Here is a 24489-nt window from a genome sequence, read left to right as displayed (position 1 = left end):
TAGTGAACATAATTTATTTTCATCACCAATTATCATAGTAGAACAGCTTTCTCAAGCAGTTTGTGATGCATTTTGGAAACAGGAGATGAGCTCCTGGTCTAATGCGGCACCTGGCTTGAGAAACCCGTTCTCAAAGACTTACTTTTAGTCATTATTTGGGTAGCACACATATTCTGAATGCCTTCGGTGGAATTCAAATGAGCCATTTTAATCTATATTAATCTAGATTAACGGCAAGATTACAGTGAGATTAATCTAGATTTTAAAAAATGATCTATGCCCACCACTACTTTATTTATATACAGTGTTTCCTCTAGGATTTTTTTTTTGCAGTGGGGCAGGTCTGTCTGAACCCCCCCCCCCCAGCCGAAACAAAGTTCTGAGCCTATATTTCGGAGCAGGTTTACATTTACATTTTGTCATTTAGCAGACGCTCTTATCCAGAGCGACTTACAGTAAGTACAGGGACATTCCCCCAAGGCAAGTAGGGTGAAGTGCCTTGCCCAAGGACACAACGTCAGTTGGCATGACCGGGAATCGAACTGGCAACCTTCGGATTACTAGTCCGACTCCCTCACCGCTCAGCCACCTGACTCCGGTGGTGGTTAGTGGTTAATGTGGTTAGTGGTTGTGGTTAGTGGTTAATGTCAGGTTAATGTAATAGTCTAATACCTAATGTAATATTGCACATATTTTAAGTGTTAGGCTACTTAAAGGCACCTTACACTCATAAATTATGTTCTAAATGGCATAAATGCTGCCAATTAATAATTGATGAAACAATTTATTGTAAATGGTCAGTAGCCTAGCCTATCGATTAAGGTAGGCCACTGAAGCATGTACACTGTCTTTCATTTGATCTTGATAGGCTAAGCATTCTGTAGAAAATCATAACAATAAACCCACTATTTATTAATTAAAACTACTAATGCACCTAAAATACAAACGTGAGCATGGGCAGCAATCGCTATCGAATCAACAGACGTGAAATTTTGCTAGCAGGGGAAGAATACAAACAACGAAAATCAGCAGTTAACTTAATTTTGATTTGCAAGAACTATAGACTAATACAATAACAGGCTTAAATGAACTGACAACATAAGTTATACGACATACAGTTCTCAAGGACGCACACACGCAATATCAACTGCGGTGTGAAGCGCGTGTCCGTGCTATTCTCCGACATGCACTCTAACGATCACTGCTGATAGACGGACCAAAATTTTGTACATCCCGATTTCTGATACCGTGGTGGAAGAAAATTCAACATAAATCAATATAGAGGAAACACTGTATATAGCACATTTCATACAAGAATTGCAGCTCAAGGTACTTTACATAAAATCAATAAAAACAATAATACAAGTAATAAAAGTAATAAAACCCTTCTGAACACAGGCCACAGTCTTCGCGGTATCTCGAGTCACAGTCTTTGTGGTTTCCCAATATAAATAAAAGTGTAACTCAGCAAAATACAAGCCGCAGTCTTTGCGGGAATCCAAAAAACACAAGCCGCAGTCTTTGCGGTATCTCGAGACAGTCTTTGCGGTATCTCAAGCCACAGTCTTTGTGGTTTCCCAATACAAATTAAAATGTAACTCAGCAAACCACAAGCCGCAGTCTTTGCAGGAATCAAAAACACACAAGCCGCAGTCTTTGCGGTGTCTCGAGCCACAGTCTTTGCAGTGTCTCGAGCCACAGACTTTGTGGTTTCCCAATATAAAAATAAAATGTAACTCAACAAAACACAAGCCGCAGTCTTTGCGGGAATTAAAATCAATAGAAACAATAATACAAGTCATAAAAGTAATAAAACCCTTCTGAGATAAAAATGTATAAAATGCTGTGGTAAAAAGATTTTAAGGTTTTAAGCTGTCTTTTGAAAATGTCTAGCGTGTTTGCTTCCCTAATATTTATGGGTAATGTGTTCCATAGTTTTGGGGCGCAATTGACAAAGGCCACATCACCAATCTTCTCATGACTGCTTCTGGTGACCTCTAATAGGCCTGTATTTGATGATCGCAGAGTTCTAGCTGGTGTGTAGTTAGTAAGAGAGTTAGCAATGTAGATAGGTCCTTGTCCATTTAGAGCTTTGTATGTGAGGAGAAGGACCTTAAAGTAAATTCTGATGGTAACAGGGAGCCAGGACAAATGTGTTCTCTCCTTTTAGTTTTGGTTAATAATCTAGCTGCAGCATTTTGAATGAGCTGTAGTCTTTCAGTGGTTTTCTTGGGAAGACCAGCGAAAAGTGCGTTACAGTAGTCCAGCCGGCTGGATATAAAAGCATGAATTAACTTCTCTGCATCATTCTGGTTTATGAATGGTCGTACCTTCGCTATATTCCTCAGGTGAAAGAAAGCTATTTTGGTCACTTTATTAATGTGAGAGTTGAAATTCAAATCTGAGTCCAGGATTACACCGAGACTTGTCACCTCTAGTTTAAGCCAGGAGGTCAAACCTCCTAGATTCTTAGTTAGCATCTCTCTTTTGGATTTGAGTTTTGTCCTCTTTGTCCTTTAATTTAAGAAAGTTATAATTCCTCCATTTGTTTATTGCCGACAAGCAGTTGGCAATGGAATTTATGGCTGTTGCATCGGGTATCGGGTAACGGATATATACAATTGTGTGTCATCCGCATAGCTATGGAAATCTATATTATGTTCTCTGATTATGTCGCCGAGTGGTCACATATAAAGAGAAACAAGTAATGGACCTAAGCAGCTCCCTTGAGCAACCCCTTGAGCCACGGCACATTTTTTACATTGGAAAAATCTTGCGGCATACCACCGACTAAAAATGTTACAAAATGACACGGTAGCCTAAGACAGTATATATAATTGGGTGTGCTCAAGCCTTCGGCGAGCACAACCATTGTTCTCTGTCATATATATTTAGTTAGTTTTATAATAATAAAACTAACAATAACAATAGGATTCCTCCGGTAGGAGAACCCTATTGTTATTGGTGGTATTATTAGGATTCCTCCATGAGAAGGAAACCTATTGTTAGGGTTCCTCCGGTAGGAGGGAACCTATTGTTTTTGTTAGTATTCTTATTATTTTTCCTCTTCTCCGCTAAATGGCTCAATAGCTCAAAAAGTCCTTGACCCGATTTTTTAAAATTTGGCCCAATGATACAACAGGTCACTCATTACTCCCAGACCGCTAATGGCCCATGTACGCCCATAGGTGGCGCTATAAGCCACTCCCAAAGTCTACGTGATTTCCCCAGCGCCCCATTATTCCAAAATGCCTGAAAATTGGTACACATGCCTTATTTTATCATGGGGAACAAAAAAGCCTCAAGAACCCATAAGGTCCGCCATGATAGATTTTGCTGTACTGTCCAAATTTGGTACAACCTTCAAAACCCTTCTCCTCATAAACCATAGATCCAATCGACTTGAAAATTGTTACAGATTTGTAGAATACATGTCTTTCTATAGGGTGAAATTGAATAAGGAATGCAATACAAAATGGCTGAAAGAAGTGTGTAAATGTCCACATTGCCACAATATCTTTGTGTTAATAAATCAGATAGAATTTTGACTTTTGTGCCTTCAAGATGACATCATTCTGAAGTACCATACGCAATTTCACCTTGATATGTCAATATATGATTGAATTCAATTGAATTGCTCCACAGCACGCGTGCTCCAAATTCTCAGACTCATCCTGCCCCTTGACACTAGGGTGACCACCTGTCGCGCTTTGCGTTGTGTCGCACAGCATTTTCACCCCTTGTCCCGCACGTCCCATATTGAAAATGCTGTGCGATACAGCGCAAAGCGGGACAGGTGGTCACCCTACTTGACACACGCGCGAGCTTGGCGAGACGCACACACATACTTTTGTGCTGACCAAGCCCCCATCCTCTGTTTTTAGCTCCTGTTTCATTTCGCTTCCAATCGCAGCTTGCCGTTACAAATATAAACTAGAGAGGGTACAATTTCTGGGGAAATTGTAGGGTGTGCTTGCTTGCGTCGGTTGCAGGTGGGTCCGTCCCTTCAAGTTTTTCTCTTCTAGTGACATTTTTAAAGCATTTAGCCTACTCATATTGCGTAATTCATCAAAAAAAAAATTTTTAAACAAACGACTGTAACAACGCTGTCACCGGCAGTATTTCAGATGGAATCGCGATTCAAACAGTACCATCTGCCTGCTGAAAATATGCCCCCAAAAACGTAAAGCTTGACATCTATTTAGGGAGAATTGGCTATTTCAAAAGAGGTTTGCTTCGAGCAAGCTAGTTGTGGTGGCTAGCCGAACTGTGAGGGGATTGTTTGAAAGCGCCGGAAATTAGAACGTTTCTTTTGACATAAAGTTTAGGCTGTGGCACTGAAGCCAGCGACGCACCACACAAGCTTGAGTTTAATACATTATTTAATGTTACATTACTTACTGTACATCTGTAAGTCTTGATTTGCTTAAATGTACATGTATGATGCTGTTAGTACACCACTGCACGATACTCGCTGTATCGTGCAACGTCCATGCACGTTGTATCCATGCATCGTTGCTAACGTGTGCTGACGCTGTGACGTAGGCTAGCACTGATACCCTTTGTTGACGAAAGGCAGTTTTTGCCACTAAAACTTAAGTTCAGCCTAAACCGTGCAACGGAACGTAAATCCCAATAGAAGCAACGCAATCGAGACCAAGACGAACATTTTGACACCGCCGTTTTCTATGTAGTCCAAATATTGACTGATCCTTAGGGGTGGGAAAATAATAATAATAATAACTAGAGAGGGTACAATTTCTGGGGAAATTGTAGAGTGTGCTTGCTTGCGTCGGTTGCACAGGGGTCCGTTTTTGAATTTTTACAACTGATATTTCTGTATATTTTATATAAAAATGCATACTTATTATTTATAAAGATTACATAGATTTAAAAGCATCTTTTTTTTGCTTCTCATTTACAACTCAAAATACGAGTGAAGTGTAGAATGAAATAGATGTCTTCTCATTTCCCCTGCAAGAGGCAGCCTCATAGCTGAATCAAAACGAATAAATTTGGCAGACCGGTGTAAAAATTGACATAATCTCTGATTTAAACGTCTTTTTAAGTTTTTCCCTTCTCGTGATATTTTCAGGCATTTAGCCTACTCATATTGCATTCATTCATTAATAAAGAACCCCCTTTGAAGATTATTCTACGACGTTACCGGCAGTAGAAGATGGAATCGCGATTCAAACAGTACCATCTGCTAACTGAAAATATGCCCCCAGAAACGTAAATAAGCTTCACATTTATCTAGTGGAAAATCTCTCATTCATAAAAAGCTCACTGGTAGCGATCATTGTCAGTAACAACGCAAAATGCGATATAGCCCTGTGTGGAGAAGCTGCCCCGGTAAATTCTACTACTACAGAACAGTACTAGACTACTGCTGTGTTCGTCTTGGTAGCGATTGCGTTGGTTGAATTGGATTTAACGTTCCGTTGAACGGTTTAGGCTGAAATTAATTATTTTCATGAACAGATTGACAAAGTTTAGGCTGTGGCAATGGAGTTCGGGTTAGTAGTCACTAGTCAGATAGTTTCACCTATTGAAAGACTTTTGATTTAAGTAAGGGTAGTGCCGAACATGTTCTGTCGCCGTTTGACTTAAACAGCTGTGGAGATGTTTTTGCTAGCTACTACTAGACCTGTAGTATGTGTTGCCCGGGCAACAGAGGCTAATGTCATGCTAATGCTTGTCAATGCTAACGCTTCAGTGAAATAGTAGACTACTGTTTCCGAAAGTAGATGTACTTCCTTAATAATATCAGCTTATATACATTACACATCACAATTGTGTGTCATATCACAAAGTAAAATTAGCAAATAGTTATCACCCAGGCCTCTTTGCTTGTGGCTTTTCTGCAGCTGCCTTTCAGTAAAGCAGTTAGCTTAGCTATCTCCCTGAAGTTAACAAGCAGCTAAACTAATGTTCTGCTAGAGGTAGTCACGCGAGTTTTTGTGACGTTAGTGACGTAAGTAGCGTCATTGACTGTGGCTAGCAAGTTAGCCACCGTTAGCTTCATTTTCGCCACAAAAACTTAAGTTCAGCCTAAACCGTGCAACGGAACGTAAATCCCAATAGAAGCAACGCAATCGAGACCAAGACGAACATTTTGACACCGCCGTTTTCTATGTAGTCCAAATATTGACTGATCCTTAGGGGTGGGATAATAATAATAAGAAGATATATGTGAGAGAACAAAGGTTGTGCCCTTGCCGAAGGCAAAGCACACCCAATAAATATATATGTGAGAGAACAATGGTTGTGCTCGCCGAAGGCGTGAGCACACCCAATTACGCTACGACTCGCAATCACATCAATCAAACAATGCCCTTTAGACAAGAAAATATAAATTCTCCCTTTCTCTCTCTAAACCTTTAAATTCACAATTTAACAAGAGTAACATAAGCCCGTAAAACACAAAACCTTATTCTTTAACTTCTCAAAACTCTTATTAAAGCATGTAATACAGAATACTCCTTTGAATATTCCTATATTATTCGCCAGCCCTCAGCATGCGTATGGTCAACTTTCTCAATTCGAAATTTGCGGACCAAATTAACCCAAAATGAAAATATTTAACTTGAATATTTTGTAGTTTGTATATTATCTAATGTAACACTTCTCATTTCTCAATTACTCTAAAGGCCGAAATATGCTTCTGCGTCTCCGTTTACGGATGGGCGGGTGCACGGATATGCACGGATAGACTTTGTTTATGGTTCTCCGTAGGCTGTGGGTGCTGAAAACAATTCACCGCCAGAAGAGTAGGTGGCGCAACGTTTTTTTGTAAGTCGTCGTGGAGTGTTTATTTACCTAGGCTATCGAGAAGTCGGAGCAAATTTACAAATTAACCGTTTCATCAATAAAATACGCACACTACACTGCCCATTTCTCGTCAAATTTTAATTCAGATGCTGATTTACATGTACTGTTTAGCTGAAATATGAATTGTAAAAACTTACAGTAATGGCGGTCAAAGGATTCTGTTTGTCCTGTTTATCCCGGCAACCCCGCCCCTGACGCAAGCGGTTCTTAATACTGACCAATCACAGCCAAGGGGGTCTCCGTAGCTCTCTGAAATTACGACGGATAGTTAGAAAATTTAGGAGGTGCACGTCGAGCTCTTCGGGGCTCTCCGAGGGCTGACGAAGAACTCGTAGAGGGCGTTCCACGGAGACGAGGGCGTTCCCATGTGTCCGTTTTTCGAAAAACGCTGAAGCATATATCGGCCTTTAGTTTTTACTCAATGAATCAACTCAAATAAACAATATCTATCAGCGCGCATTTCAAACTCGAATCAAACAAACAGCCTCTCAGCGCGTGTTGGAACTCAAGACAAACAGCAAAGCGCTCTGGGAAAAACCTTTTTTCTCTGTTTTTCTTTGACCAACACAGCTGGTTGGCGTTTACCTTCTATTCACTTAATTTTGCTAAAGTATAACTTTTTCAATCCAATTGGAACCAATTTATGAACCAGGGGTTCAATGTCTGCATTTTTATTGAATACCATCACACATCACAGATTTTCCGCTATAAATACAAGTTCTGGTCAGAAAAGCTTAAAAACCTCCCTGTTTGACTAGGATTTAGAACAAATGTTGATCAAGCATTTGTTAACCACCAAACTTCGAATTCATCTAAACGGACTCATCTTTCAGCAATAATACTCACATAATTAAGTAGAACCATACCCTCTGGGATCACCTTTGTAAGATCTCAACGTAACGGGACTCTATTTTAGCCCCCACCTTTCTCCATCTCTCCTCGGATGTTCTATAACTCATATAAAATGTACTCAAACAACCAAAAATCTTTTTAGCGAATGTATCAAAATACTCATCACTTAACATATTTCAAAAGTAACCAAATTAATATGTAAAATTCGCTCCAAATTCATCTATTTCTCTAAATTTGCGTCTTTGTCAATTTCTCAATTTCCGTCTGCGCATGCGTCATGTGGTTACTCATCCTGGATCTCAAATGTCAAGCTGCAATTCCTTTACTAGCCTGTACCCGCCGCCATCGCTGTTGAGTCTGTCTGTAAGTTTGTTAGCTACAAATGTCGTTGCCACAGTTGCAAATTCAACTTCCTGGACTCTCCTTTGTCTCAGGACTAGGGATGGGTATCGAGAACCGGTTCTTGTTTAGAACCGGTTCCCAGTGAATCGATTCCTTGGAATCATGAGCAAAATTCCTTAACGATTCTGTTAACGATTCTCTGTGCCGTTGCGCATGCACAAACTTTTATAGTTTATTCAGACAGACTGCAGCAAACATGGCAACTAGGAAGAAGCGTTCTAAAGTTTGGTTGTATTTCACTCGACAAAATGACAACAACGCCACTTGTAACGCGTGTAAAAAGTCTATTTCATATGAAGAAGCATTTGAACACACAGCATGGAATGAAGTTACCGGAACGTCATGTGTTCGATGCATGCAGCAGTGCAGGTAACGTTCGCGCTTCATCTCTAACTATCTAAGGTAGAGCTAAACTGCTCAAAAGTGATCACAACCACTTGTTACTGTGTGAAGCAATTTGCCTTTATTGTGTGTAGCCGATCTAGTTATCTTCTGTCCCGTCGTTTGAAGCATACATTTTAGCTCCGGCATTCGTCTCCCATTAGTATTGATCTTATTGATCATTTCACATTATCGGGGCGGCGTGTGTTCTCAGCAAACGTTCACGTGTCCCATTATTAAACTGAGCATATTGATTTTTAATCCATTATTAAACTTAGCATTTTAATTGTTTAACCTTTTAATAGTCCTGTTAAATGTGCCTGAAAACGCCTAAACAACATACCCAAAGTACATTGAAAGCTGTTGTTGAACCATTTGGAGTACATGCATAAATGGTCTCTTTTGAAAGGTGACACTGAAGTTATTTCCCCTGTTGTTAGGACCCCTATAAGTCCTACTGGTGTTGAGTAATAGAAGCTTGAACACAAGGAAACTGAAAGTTTCTATCTCCGACTAGATTTAGTTTTGAAAACAGAGGCCTTGAGAGGCCTAGAGGTGGTAGGTATTAGCTCATTTCAGAGCCAGTCAAAGCCAGTTTGAGAAATTCGTTTGGAACGAGTGTGTGTGTGTGGGGGGGTGCAGGACGCACAGACCTAGTTGGCTGTAGAGGGGAGAAGCGATAAGAGAATCGATAAAGAATCGAATCGATAAGCAGGAATTGATAAGGAGTCGGAATCGTTCAAATCTTATCAATACGCATCTCTACTCAGGACAGAGCAGAATGCACTCCCTCCACGTTTTCACCATTAGCCATTAGCTATTAGCTAACAAAGTCACAGCCTGGATTTTTTTCCTCTCAAATCCCAGCTATCCTAGCAATTTGTAAAAGACTTGGTTCAACAGACAGCGGACTGGCAAATTCGCTGGAATCATGTCAGCCTTCGGATTTCTTTCTAGGGAAAATTCTACCCTCTTACAACATGTTAAACAATTACCCATGGTTAAATTCACAACAGAACCTCGATATTTACAATTCTATCAACTATTAGTACTATTTTAACTTCAACATAAAAATTAGGCCTTAACAATCGCGCTTCAGTCTCGACCTGGTTCCCCATGTATACACTTCAGTCCCTCGGACTGGCTCATCATTATTTTCGACGCTGCGACGGAGTATATTCTTTTCTGTAGCCTCCTCAATGAGGCTGTGAACTTACAGGTTATATTTACTTCAATGGCATTCTCACAGAAATTAGCAAAAATCTTTCCATTTGGTTAGGTATTTGACTACCACCAAACTCAGATATATTTCAAATATCTCAGTTCTGGTCGGTCAGGTCATAACTAATTCTGCTTCCCGGTTCTGCCGTCACCACGTTCTTAGTAATTATAACCCCGCCTATTTACGTCACCAGTATTTCTCCTGCATCTGTTTTCGAAACACTTTGCTTCACCTATAGGTTTAAGCTGTATGTGAATATGTAACGCTATGTTTTACGAAATGTCTTGTCTTATCTGTTGTGCCTGTGCTTTTTATATTTCACTGTGGGAGAGTGGGAAACGTCATATCGATTCCTTTTTATGTCTTGACATGTGAAGAAATTGACAATAAAGCTAGCCTACTTGAAACTTTAACTGTGTGTCAGACTGCATAGCCTTGAGGTTTTTTGCGTCAGGTAGGCTATAGGCTAAATTTTTATACAGTATAGGCGATGCAGAAAACACTGGCAAAGCCGTAGCATGCGTTTCTGTAAGAAAAGTGTACTTGGCGCTTAACCAGCTGATGAATCAATTAATCATATTCCCTGGCCATGTCCCAGTCAATGAAATCAAAGAGGGATTTACACATAGGCCTACATGCATATACACATATATAGTACATGATATAAGTGCAGTAGCCTACATATATCCTCATAATTGTCTATGAATTCGTATCAATTAGATACTCTTTGGCCTTGTTTTTATCTAGCCTACTTATTCTGAAAGAGTTGAGATAATTATTTTCGCTAGCAAGATCTCATTGGATTATTAATTTCCATTAAGCCTATACCAGCAGGCACATTTAAAGAAATGTGATCTGATTGATTGGGGTAATGAGGCACTTAAGATGAGCCTATACATTTCCCCAAAACTTTCGCATTTAGCTTATCGGCAATTTTTTGCCAAGCTGCTTGTCTTGCTCTGGCAGCGGTGGCGATGTTTGACTTAGCCATGATAATATGCTTATTGTCTTCTTAGGTACTCATTATAATAGTTTGCTCGGATGGCGAGAATAGCCTATCACCGCTCTCTCTTTGGTCTTTTCCGCCATCATACCGTTAGAAAATCACGGTTCAAACCACCTCAAAAGGCAGGAAAGGTCGTTCACCAAAACCGTGATTTTCTAACGGTATCCCAGCTAACACATGACGTCGCAGCAACGTTGCCAGTAAGTGCTCAGTTGGTAACCCGCGACGTTACCTTCTGGCAACGTTGTGGCAACGTCGTAGCAACGTTATAAAGGGAATGTTGCCAGTTGGTCCCATGGACAACGTTGCCACGACGTCGTACCTTGGTCGGCTGGTTACGTTATTTTTAAACCCGTGGACAACATTGCCGCAACGTCGTACCTTGGTCGGCTGGTTACGTAATTTTTTTGGTCCCCTGGACAACGTTGCCGCGATGTCGTACCTTGGTCGGCTGGTTACGTTATTTTTAGACCCGTGGGCAACGTTGCCGCGACGTTGTACCTTGGTCGGCTGGTTACGTTATTTTTTGGTCCCATGTACAACGTTGCCGCAACGTCGTACCTTGGTCGGCTGGTTAATTTATTTTTAGACCCGTGGGCAACGTTGCCGCGACGTTGTAACTTGGTCGGCTGGTTATGTTATTTTTTGGTCCCATGGACAACGTTGCCGCAACGTCGTACCTTGGTTGGCTGGTTACCTTATTTTTAGACCCGTGGACAACGTTGCCGTGACGTTGTACCTTGGTCGGCTGGATACATTAATTTTGGTACCATGGGTTAAGTTGCGGTTAAGTCGCTCTTTGGTCGCAGGACAACGGATCTCGAGTGCAATATAGTGGTTTATCCAGAGATGGAGAGATCACACTGGACTGCTCTCAGTTCTGACACCTTTGCAATGTATAGTCTACATGAATTTCAATCACACACAATATTAAATGTTGCACCCAGCACGTATAAATGTAGACAATGCATGTAATTCATGTGCAGCTCAGCCCCAGCATGTCATTGGTCATCAATTTTCTCATATGCAGAAACATAGCTTTAATAAATAAAAGACTGAATTTGGAATATAATTTAGTCTTTCATTCTTTACTATAAACATGTACAAAAGCAATCAATGTGTGATGTGTAACATGATTAAGCAAACATTATTTGTATAGCACACCAAAGCTGTATGACACACAATGCAAATTTGTGCTCCAATAATTTTTGTGATACAAAATTGTTAAATGTGACCAAAAGGTAAGCGACTCTTAAGAGTTTCATTTCCAAAGACAAGTCATCACAGAATATTACAATTCTTCCTTAGCAAACCTGCCCCTCAGTCTGCCCCTGAGCAACAACTTTGCGCATGCCCATTTCAACGCATCGCTGAAACTGGGGTTTCAGAAGAGATTTTGCAGGGGTTCAACACCGTCTTGTACGCATTGGATTTCAACTGGAAATTAGCTACTTCAAAGGTGAGTTTCTTTACAGAAATAGTTTAAATATATAAACATATTTTCAGAAATTGGATGGGGCATGCTAATACGTATATGTTTTAAATTTAGGCCATTTAGCCTGTTTATGTGCTATCAGATTCACATTGTTTACGTTAGGATTTCGCTAGCTACAGTACAGTAGAGGTTAAACCCTCCAGAAAGTTATGTTGAAATACTGAAAATGCATAGGCCTACATGTTATCAAAGTTTAGCGTCTCACAAATCACCCACAAAAGAATCAGTGAAAATAAACGTTCAGAACTGTTAAAAAACCTTGTCCCAAAATAGTTTATTTAGCCCGGAATTTTCAAAGACTGTGGAGCTAGCGTGGCTGATCACGTTTTAATCAGTCGGCCATGGCATGCACAGCAATGGCGTCTATAAAAGTATCATGTCACTAATTTTTCCAATTTGTACATGCCATCTGTTTTTGGATAAGTTTATTCGTTTTAATCTTTAGATGCGTGAGTTCTAAATATTTCCGACGCTTCCACCAGTTATTTTTCCAAAACGGCAGCTAGGTAGCTTTAATTAGCTTCCGTTACCTAGCAACCTAGCATAATACTCGTAGCAATGCTACCACCTGCTAGTGTTACTTGTTAGCCTACTAATTGTAAATTTTGAAGCCTTACTATAGCGTTTGTCATATAGTTTTTGTCTATCGGAAAACAGTCGGTTGGAATGTTCAGAATCACACATGTGCGACGCTACGATGTGGGGCCCTGCTTTCGAACGATCACATATGTGCAATGCTACTCCTTTAATATCAATGCTATAACTATGTACATAAACTACATTCCATTTTCATTTCTGTACAGATTATCCTACCACCGTCACACGGCCTAGCACTGTGTCCCTGGGAAATGATGGTAAAGTAATGAATGACCGTTTAAAACAGTGACAATAATTGTATGAGCCATGGCAACCTAAAGGCTATGTTTTGAAGTAAAAGCATGTCTTAAAACTTTTGTATCACCAGATTCCATACCCCTAGATGTCAACTCTGGTCTGGTGGAGGTGAACCAATTGGGGGCCCAGAAAAACAGCTGGCAGCCAGGCAAGTGCAAATATAAGACACTCAAAAAAATATATGCTTTGTATACAACCATTCAAGGTAACATTTTTTATTTACATCATTGTTACAGCTAATCTAGAAGAACCACAGTGTATGCCAATCATGCTAACTCTTGTAAACTTGTTTTACTTGTCTTTAATGACAGACACATTACAGGTTATGCTCCGGAAGATGGAGACATTGGAGGAGAACCAGCGAGAGGCTCTCCTATTCAGGCGACTACAGGGCAGACACACTGAAGAGGTGCCAGTGATGGACCTACAGGTGGCCCAAACACAGGCTGAACTCCAAGACCTTGAGAAGTGCCTTAAGGTGCTGGAGTTGCGAAAGAGAGTGGTAAGTGTTTGGAGATGCCATGAACTATGGCTTATACGCAGCGTTCAACGTTCACATTGGTGCTGACAATAAGTTCGTGACTTCTAATTCCAGACGCTGTGATGAAGTGGAAGACGGGACTGGGAGAGAAAGCTGTGGAGCTCCTCATAGAGGAGACACTCAAACACACCCCGGCAGCCCATTCAAAACAAGCCAGGTGAATGAATCATGATTGCAGCTTCCATATCCAACCTTTCACATGGCTATGTGACAAAAATCTAGAATCACATCTTTTTTTGATGATGTATATTATTTTAGATGTGATTTTTTTATGACTTGTATAGCGCCTTTTTACACGTGCAATTATGTTGATAGAACACTAACTTATTTTGTGCTTCATTGTCAGGGCCAACAGACAGGACCTGTAGCGGGGACTGGCAGAAGATTTTACTGGCAACGTCGGAAAATGACTTTGCTCGGAGGTCGCGGTTACAGACTGGCAACGTCGGAAAATAACGTTGCCACGACGTCGCGGTTACGGACTGGCAACGTCACAAGATTACGTTGCGGTTACATTCTGGCGTCCCACAGATGCACGGTCCCGCAACGTTGCCAAAGACGTTGCGGCAACGTATGTTTGGTCATCGAGTGACGTTGCGGCAACGTAAGGGCAACGTAACTGTGTTAGCTGGGATGATGGCGGAAAAGACCAAAGAGAGAGCGGTGATAGGCTATTCTCGCCATCCGAGCAAACTATTATAATGAGTCTCTAGACAATAAGCATATTATCATGGCTAAGTCAAACACCGCCACCGCTGCCAGAGCAAGACAAGCAGCTTGGGAAAAAATTGCCGATAAGCTAAATGCGAAAGTTTTGGGGAAATGTATAGGCTCATCTTAAGTGCCTCATTACCCCAATTAATCAGATCACATTTCTTTAATTGTGCCTGCTGGTATAGGCTTAATGGAAATCGAATGAGATCTTGCTAGCGAAAATAATGATCTCAACTCTTTCAGAATAAGTAGGCTAGATAAAAACAAGGCCAAGAGTATCTAATTGATATGAATTCATAGACACTTATGAGGATATATGTAGGCTACTGCGCTTATATCATGTACTATATATGTGTATGTAGGCCTATGTGTAAATCCCTCTTTGATTTCATTGACTGGGACATGGCCAGGGAATATGATGAATTGATTCATCAGCTGGTTAAGTGTAAAAAGTACACTTTTCTTACAGCAACGCATCTGCGGCTTTGCCAATGTTTTCTGCATCGCCTATACTGTATAAAAATGTAGCCTATATCTGACGCAAAAAAACCTAAAGGCTATGCAGTCTGAAGCACAGTTAAAGTTTCAAGTAGGCTAGCTTTATTGTCAATTTCTTCACATGTCAAGACATAAAAAGGAATCGATATGACGTTTCCCACTCTCCCACAGTGAAACATATAAAAAGCACAGGCACAACAGCTAAGACAAGACATTTCCTAAAACATAGCGTTACATATTCACATACAGCAGCATAAGCTCATAAAGCTTGCTGCGGCGTGTGATATTTGCAATGTACGGCCCGAGAAGGTCTTGCAAATAAATGAGTCCTTGTCGGCTGAATCGATATCGCTCAAACAAGAACTCATCCGTGTGAAATAAAGGATCTTGGCAATCGCGAAGAACTCTATTGGTATGGAAAGCTAATCGAACTAAAATATAGCTCCTTGGTCAACTGGGTCTCTCAAAAAGGGAGCTGCCATGTTATTTTCCGGGGGTGTGGCAAGCTTATCCAGCTACACTTACGTTAGCCTGCTCTGGAGCAGGTTAGTGCTAATTGATATGTTACTATGGTGATTTATCGAAAGTTGCTTCCACGAACCAAAAAGAGGGGCGTTTTTTATCTTTGCCTGAAAATTAGCTCGCTAAACCGCTTAGCGAGCTACGACGAATACCCCCCTGGGGCCCGTTCTCCGTACATCGCTAACTCAGTTAGCTGGATTTGATTGTTGACGATTTGTCATTATCTTGGATTGTTCGGTTTTTCGAAGCTCATCCTGGACTTGCTGTCATAGCAACAGGGGGGTGTTCCATCAACGTCGATGAAGGGAAAGCGAGACTTATTTCGCCAAGTCTCACTTACTGTAGCGAGAGTTCCGTTCCATTAAGGTGGCTTATTTTAGTTCTAGCTACGTAACCAAGGTAACTTATACTACGGAACTAGCCTGATCCGTGTCAGGCTAAAAGTCAAGCTAAACTAAAATGTGTTGCAAATAATTTGCAACACATAATTTGCAACAGGCTGAAACAGAATCTCAACAGACAGTTCCGTCGAGTAAATTCCTGCGCGCAAACCACTTTAGTCCGTGTTCGGAAACGTAAATGCAGACATTAGATTTAGCTACATGTTTACTTCATCTCCAAAAAATATATTAATTTAAATAAAGAAGTTAAGAAATAATGTCACTTTAACTGTTTTCAAAAGCCATTGGTTAATTGACATAAAATAAGGACTTAGAAACTAAGCAGAGCGTCTAGACAAGTTACAATCAATTATGGCGTATCCGTTCTTTGACAACCCTGTGGTGGATGAAGGTGCTCAGATTATACAAAGAGCGTTTATCCCACCAGACCCAAGGGTCTTCAGAGACAGAAGTAATGCTTCCCTGACCAGTATCTGTGGAAGAAGTATAGGTTCAGCAGGCCCAGCATAGTTTATCTAGATAAATGTAATTGTTATTCTTAAAAAAAAAAACACATATATATATATATATATATATATATATATATATGAAATAACACTTTAGCAACTCTTAAGGATGGCAATGAACACATAAGAGCAGCCTACCATCCTTTGTTGAAAGTAATAGAAAGGAGAGTAGACTATAATAGTAGAAAGGAGGGTAGTAGACTGCAGTCTATGTAGGTAGGCCTAGACTATGTAGTCTGCTGGAATCACACACAAGGAAACAAACCCACAGTAGCCAAGCCTTGACACTGTTCAGTCTGTCTGCATCTGTCTGTCTTTGCATGTGGGACATTCTTGAACGGGCAACTATGCCAGGAAATATGAAGGATATACCTTGCTCCAAAGCAGTACCTGAATATTATCATCAGTTTTTCAGGTAATCTTGAAACACAAAGTATCAAGGAGACTTTGTATTCAATTGTATAAAGGATTTTCATTGTTTAAAGTAGCCTATACGTTGACAAGCCTCTATATTACCTCTCCTCTGGCTTCCCCAATATTATAGCTGCAATATACTGTCCCCATGGGTGTATCCAGGCCCATTGGAAGACTCAGGGGGTGACTGCCTGGTGCCCCCATGGTTGAAAGTGTTTCTAAAATGCCCTCTAGAGTGGCAAAAATTAGACCAAGTGCCCTACTGTCTGCCATTCACATTGTGAAATATGCTTGAGTGCACAGGATGCCCCATGCAATAAAAGACAGTGTGCCCTCTATAAGTGTAAAAACATGGCTTTATGAGTTCCTTTATAGTAGAGAAAATGTGATGCAGTACCCTATAAGGTGCCCTTACAATGGTCTGTATTTGACTGTTCCCGTGCCCTTACTTCCAATGGAAAAAGGTGCTGTTATGAAGTGCCCTTTATGCTGCCCCTACATGACAGTGTCCCAAATGTTGCCCTTTCCAAAGAAGACGATTAGATTCTGTGCCCAACAGTCTCCCCTAATGTTCCCACTAGGGCATGCTTTCCCAAAGTGAGGCTGTGACAACACTTGGCACAGCCACAGTCTGTCACTGTCCAAGCCCCCTCTGGATCTCTGGAGGCAGACTATGTTAATTGGAAATACTGGTAATATAATAATGATAGTCATGCTGAGAAATTTTAAATGACTGTTCTGCCAAACAAAGTGTGCAGTTTGGGTCACCTTCTGATCTAAAAAGTCAGCGCTGGATCTGTGCAATACTAGTCATTTCAGTGAATCCCCATTTAAGTCATGGTTATCTTTCCCTTTTATCTTAAAGCTCAGCATTTAGCCTATCAGTTAATAAATGTGTGGCAAAGTTATTTTGAAGTAATTTTTGATTTTGTTCAAGATGTGAAGACAAAAACATTATTAGCCCACATCAAGTGCAATTAACCATGGCCTTCTTCAGTGTTTTGCATTTTATCCTACCATTTTCAATTGCTGCCACGTTCTTTTTTGGGCTATTATTCTCAATCTCCTGTTGAGAATATCGGCCACAGGCTAGCCTACTGTCAGAACGGTTTCAGACAGCTCATCAAATTACGCTAATTATCAGTAGGCCTAAATGCACATATATATGTTAAGTAGATTTGGTAGGTCTACAATTTACGCATTTTAATGGTCGTAATGGTTTGACAAGTTGTCTCCCTTGCCATGTTAATTGCGGCAACATTGCCCTTTTTGGGGACAACTCCAAAAAAACTCAAAAAATAAATTTACGCTGATGAAACAACACCCCTCTGCTGCTTTACGCTATACTTTTTGCAACATAACTCCTCTTTTCGACGATCGCCTGATCTGGGCTGCACAGTCTAAGCTTATTGAGGTCTAGCTTGAATTAGCGTTGCCTGTTAGTGGAACGGAACGTTAGTGGAACGGCTTGAGGCTTAAGTCTAAATTGACGTTTACCCAAGTGAGACTTATTCGTGTTAGCGCGACTTGCGTTAGCGACGTTGATGGAACACCCCCCAGGTCCGTAAGCTTAAACCTGCTCGGGAGCAGGTTTATTTTATGTAAACACGAATAGATTGAGGCTTTACAAGCAGAGGTGATACAGGAAGTCTGTCACAGACATGTCTTGTCCGTTTTTACTACAGGAACCTGTTGCAGAAGGTGCAAGAATAATTAACAGAATTTAACATGAAACCGAATTAATTGCTCATTGCGTGATATATAGGCTCCTTAAGCACAGCGCGATATGCTAGCCTATACTTTTTGAGAGGATAGCCTATCGTTTTTTTGTGAGGGTGTCATTTACATAATACATTTGTTGAAACCACGTCATATGACATTAAAGATGATAAATGAAATATGAAAGTATGAAAATAAAAAAAACATAGGCCTAGCTTACTGTAATAAGCGATAAAACGTGTCACTCCTCTACATTTAATTTGGTCTGCTACTTTTTGCCAGCCCTCTTTCTTGGATTTTGCAGACTTTGAGGTGTTCCCTGGCGTTCTGATAAAATCTTCAAATTCGGAGTAACCTTTGAGCAAGCTGTTGCTCTGTTGGCTTTGTTGCGGAAAAAACGGCGCTCATTTTGGCCACGGTGAGCAGCCATAGACTTATGTGAGCAGCCAATAGCAGCGTTGCTGATCAAGGTTTCTACTATCGATACTTACCTCCTTTTAGACCAACGTATAACTCAATCCAGCTATACTAATCATAAACAACAAGTGTGTTCGAAGAACCGAATTAGCCAGATCATGATAAGCAAGATGATGTCATCTTGGATGTGTCATTTGATCTCGGATGTAATAAGCGACGTACGGAGAACGGGCCCCTGGGGTCGTAAACTCCTTCACATAGGTGTCAACAAATGGTCACCAGACCTTGCGTCTCCAACTATAGTCTTTGTCACACAGTATCCCCTTAAAACAACCAAACCAACCCCCCTCTTCTTAGTCCTCAGCCCCAAGATAAGGGTCTTGTATGTTTACCCAGAGTTCAGATTTGGGGGTAGGCTTCTTTGCACCCAAGGAATGCTGAACACAGAATCATTCTTATACAGGATAAATGTGTTACATCTTCAATTTTTCCAACAGATTGTGTGGATGAAATTGGGATTTCATGTGTACTTGCATAACTCACTAATCAACAGAACTTTCACTAATCAATACAACTAGTCATTGGATACGAGTTAGTATGTTCTCATGTGAGTAGATTGTGTTGATTTGTCAGGTTGAATAGATGTTCGGGGTCAGGAAAAAGTGCTGTGTAAACATGTCTTGTGATGACAATGGGGAGAGCTCTACCTAGGATCTCTCTCTGCCCTGAGAGTGGTCATGGGCTGGGAGCTGTGAATCTCTTGCTGTTGTGACATGGAAAAATTCTAGTGGCACTGTGTAGATTTGAATAGTCAAGAGATGGCGGGTTCAATACATTTTATTTAGCTTGTACATTAGCATAAGATTTAACAAAGTACTTTGTGATCAGTCATAACGAAGGAAGTGCTAGCCACAGATCATTCGCAAGAGTGATAGCGAAAATCCATAAACGCTACCTTTTATAAACTTTAGATCAAATGGTTCTTCTGATGGTCAATCCATCAACATAGCGGTCTCTGTGATTGGTCAGCACTGCTCAATGACAGTTTGACTCCATACCAAGTGTCCCACAGTTCTTTGATGTGGCATCTCTCCCCAAACCAGTAGATACTAAAGCCACAGGAGTTGACCAGACAAATGGTCAACTGTCCTTTGTGTGGACATCTTCAAACAAGTATTTACTTTTGATGTCACACCTCTTTCTCTAAATGAGGATAGTAAAGATACCCTTAATTAAACCCAAACAAGACATAGGACACAATCTCCTTGGCCAAAAGGTCAGGGCTGCTAGATCAACTGATCCATCTACCCTTCTCCCTTTAGGACACGGGAACTCAAGAATCCCCCAACATCTGTGCCCCTGGCTTCTTAATTAGGCATCGTAAAACAACACCATAAATACCTTCAGACCAACTGCTACATCCATTCTACAGAGATTGCATCCTTCAATGTCCCAATTCATCACATTACATATATATAAAACACATACATTATAACTATATTCTAAATTTCCACAACAGTTGTAACACCATTACTGCCTGACTGTCACTCTCTATGTTTACATTCTTGTGCCCTATAAAAGATGGTCCTCTGGCCTTCAGAGCTGAGAGACATGATTGAGACCTAAGCCTTTGTTGTCATTTATTGTCAAAGGTCTGTTTTTCTCTCCCAATCTGCAGATTGATGATACAGAAATCCAGAACTCAATTGAATTTAGTCACTCTGTTACTGAAGAGACAGACAAAACGCTTTCTTCATCACTTACCACTTCCTACATTTACCTCTGGAGCAATAAAGTATCAATCTAATCTTCCTATGAGTCAGGTTATGAAAGACACAGTCAAGAAGTGAATGAATAATGTATGTTTCCTCTACTGAGCCGATGTAACAGTCCCGATCCATGGCCACGAGAAAATGAACGAATCACTCTCTGAGACTAGGTCTACTCATTACTTCCAAGTCATACTAAAGCTTTGTTCAAAATGAACGAATCATTCACGAACGACACATCACTACCTATTACAACATAACCATCACTACATATTCACATCTGATCTACTCTTGCAATCTACTGTGATTGCTGTGTAGGTGTGAGTTAGGCTACATGTGTCTTTTAAAACATCAACTCCTTTAACCCTCGTGCTGCCTTCGGGTCACATGACCCAAAGGTTCATAACGAACCATCGTTGTGTTTACCCAATTTTACCCAATACAAAAACAAATTAAAATAATTTTCTTTTAACCTTTGCAATGTGGGGGGTCTGAGACAGCCCAACGGTTAAAAGAATATGCTTCACTTTGTCTTTGTATGCGGTAAATCTGTCGCAATACGAAGGTGGGTCACAATGACTGATGGGTCAGAATGACCCGAAGATAACACAAGGGTTAAACAGTAATTACTCACACTCAGTACAGCAAAATTACATAGCAAGGCTAGTCAGTACCTAGGGGACTAAGGGACAATTATACAATATTCTTCTGCCACAATACAAGAAGTTGACATAATTTAACCCTTGTGTTATCTTCGGGTCATTCTGACCCATCAGTCATTGTGACCCACCGTCGTATTGCAACAAATTTACCTCATACAAAAACAAAGTGAAGCATTTTCTTTTAACTGTCGGGCTGTCTCAGACCCCCCACATTGGAATGGTTAAAGGAAAATTATTTGTATTTGTTTTTGTATTGGGTAAAATTGGGTAAACACAACGATGGTTCGTTATGAACCTTTGGGTCATGTGACCCGAAGGCAGCACGAGGGTTAATGTGGTCAAGGAGGACAGTCGCTAAGCCTCAGTCATAAAAAAACACCATCAGATACAGGATCTCTTTCTTTCTGTCACTCTCTTCTCGCTCTTTCTCATTGCTTATGGAGAAATGTAATTAATAAAAAGAAAGCAGTATGGGAAAATCCCTCTAGACTTATAAGTCTTCATTTTTCTTACCTCTTTTACACGAGCAGCTATTTTGCAGGGAAAGGATCCATAGTGTCTCCCAAGGGTCTCCCACTCCTTGACTCAAATTTATTGGCCTAGACTGGCCGAGCGAATGGCATTGCAGACACTTGTAATGGCATTTTTTGATATAGTTACTAAGAATGTATTTTTAATAGACTGAGGTTGTGTTTAAACAAATGGATGTTGCAGTTGGTCTTAAGGTATTTATGGTATTGGTTTATGATGCCTGATTGAGAAGCTAGGGGCACGGAGGTTGGGGGATGTTTGAGTTCTGTGGCCTAAAGGGAGATGGATAGATGGATCAGTTGATCTAGCAGCCCTGACCTTTTGGCCGAGGAGATTGTGTCCTGTGTCCTGTTTGTGTTTCATTAAGGGTATCTTTACTGTCCTCATTTAGAGAAAGAGCCGTGACATCAAAAGACTTTGGTCACTTGACCTGGGGGGTTATATTGTCTTAACTGTCACTGACCAGTGTTAGCCAATCACAGAGACCACTACATTGATGAATTGAACATTTATTAGGGGATCTGTTTTAAGTGTATAAAAGCACAAGCTTTATGATTGTTCTTTATCACTCTGGCGAACGAACTGTGGTTAGCACGTCCTTCGTTATGACTGATCAGCAAAGCTTTGTTTAATATTACGTAATTGTATAATCTAAATAAATTGTATTAAACCCACATCTCTTGACTACTCAGATCTACACAGTGCCACTTGAATTTCCACCATTACACACTCAGCAGAGAATTAATGTAGCCTACCATGTGCTTGGACATTACTTTCACGCTGCTTGGCAACAGAGACCCTCGACAAAGTCAGGGGATTATGAAAGTAGGACACAGTATCATCATTATGTTCAGTCAGGTGGCTGAGCGGTTAGGGAATCGGGCTAATAATCGGAAGGTTGCCAGTTCGATTCCTGGCCGTGCCAAATTACGTTGTGTCCTTGGGCAAGGCACTTCACCCTACTTGCCTCGGGGGGAATTTCCCTGTACTTACTGTAAGTCGCTCCGGACAAGAGCGTCTGCTAAATGACTAAATGTAAATATAATGTAATGTTCAGTTTCTGAATAAATTCCACAATCTATTGACACCTTGACGTTTGTTGTGACCGCAGCACGCAAAAAGAGAATGCAGAATGTCAGTCTAATAAAAACAATAGTTTTCCTTAACATTCAGTAAGTTTCCATGATGGTATCAATTTGAATCTAGCTTTATTCGGACAATGCTATTTTTTGGGGCAACTGCTATTATCCTAATATATATGGCAGTGAATAAAGCGAATCATTGGCCGAAAGCATGTCATATCCCAGTACGATATGTGGCGCTGTTTTCATTACAACTAGTGGTGATACAGCCATTTCCGCTTGACCTCTTCACCACCATAGATATTAGGGGTGGAACGGTACACTGAAGTCACGGTTCGGTTCATACCGCGGTTCAGACATCACGGTTCGGTACGAGTTCGGTACAACGGAGGGAAAAGCTAAACAAACCAGGTTCCTCTACGAGTGAATGCGGCGTATTGAAGATGACATGTAAATTCCGATTGCGGGAGAAGTTGAACTTTTTGTTTTTGTCTCGTTCCAGTGATTGGCACACCTGGGTGATGGCGTCAGATATTTTTAGTCATTTAGCACACGCCATATGACTTATATGCGTTAGCATGTTAGATGTATTTCCAGTCACATACCCCACAACCAGTGACGTGCAGTGATGTCAGTAAGAGGCTAGGCATTTAAATGGGAAAATGTGTCCAAACTTTTGACTGGTACTGTAGCCTACATGTTGAAGAATACAGGATCGAAGTGCACAAGTGAGTTTTTCGCTTGTCGTCTGCAGTGAACGGACAGTAAAAGCACTGCTTATTCTACATTTTTTTTTGTATTTGATTATGCGTAACTGCTACATTAGTCATCGTAACGTCTAAACAATTGCAATAACACACACATTGCATATATAAATCACAAGAATAAAAAAATACAAATACAAGTTTATTAAATAAAATGATTTAATAAAAAGGTTTACGTTGTGATGGAACGTTGTGATGGAACAGCTCAGTGACATAGACCTTCCCAAAGAAAAGCTACGCTAGGACAGCCACCATGCTATTTCATTAGACATACCGGTCATCATCACAAACAGAAAATGGCATGGTAAAATGCATGGTTACAAACCTGAAACTAGTGTTAGAAGTCACAGAACTATCCATATTCTTCCAACAGATTTATCTACCCCTGTTTTATCTGTTAATACCCCACAGATGAAACTGGCCCTTCTAAATGTTAGATCACTAAATAACAAAACATTTCTAGTTAATGATCTGGTCAAAGAAAACAACTTAGACTGCATCTGTCTAACAGAAACCTGGCTAAACAATGACACGGCAACAGCAACTTTGATAGAAGCGTGTCCGCCCGATTACAGCTTTCACCAAGTTTCTAGGAAATCAAAAAAAGGTGGAGGAGTCGCAGCTATTTTCTCCTCTAAACTGTTGTTCAAAATCACTGAGCTAGGTGAATTCACATCATATGAATATCTTGCTATAGAGCTCAAAAACCGAATCAATACTTTTTGTTATTATATATCGGCCACCCAAGTACTCGCCAATATTCATACAAGAATTCTCTGAACTATTATCACTATGTGTCACTAGATATGACAAAGTAGTTTTAAATGGAGATTTAAATATCCAAGTAAATAAAAAAGCAGACC

The 24489-nt window shown here is 40.5% G+C and overlaps 1 protein-coding gene and 1 long non-coding RNA gene across 4 annotated transcripts in view; one reads left to right on the top strand and one right to left on the bottom strand.

Annotated features, from left to right (window-relative positions):
* The window catches only part of sult4a1 (sulfotransferase family 4A, member 1), a 191850-nt gene that overhangs the window by 161035 nt on the left and 6326 nt on the right, over positions 1-24489 (bottom strand). The gene's annotated exons all lie outside the window — the stretch shown is intronic.
* On the top strand, positions 12000-13234 carry LOC134037583 (uncharacterized). The gene is made up of 3 exons (XR_009932544.1): positions 12000-12156; positions 12996-13046; positions 13157-13234. It is a non-coding gene; the product is annotated as an uncharacterized LOC134037583 (long non-coding RNA).

This window comes from Osmerus eperlanus, chromosome 17, assembly GCF_963692335.1.
Source record: "Osmerus eperlanus chromosome 17, fOsmEpe2.1, whole genome shotgun sequence".
Taxonomy (NCBI): Eukaryota; Metazoa; Chordata; class Actinopteri; order Osmeriformes; family Osmeridae; genus Osmerus; species Osmerus eperlanus.
This window is presented reverse-complemented; position numbering and strand designations above follow the sequence as displayed.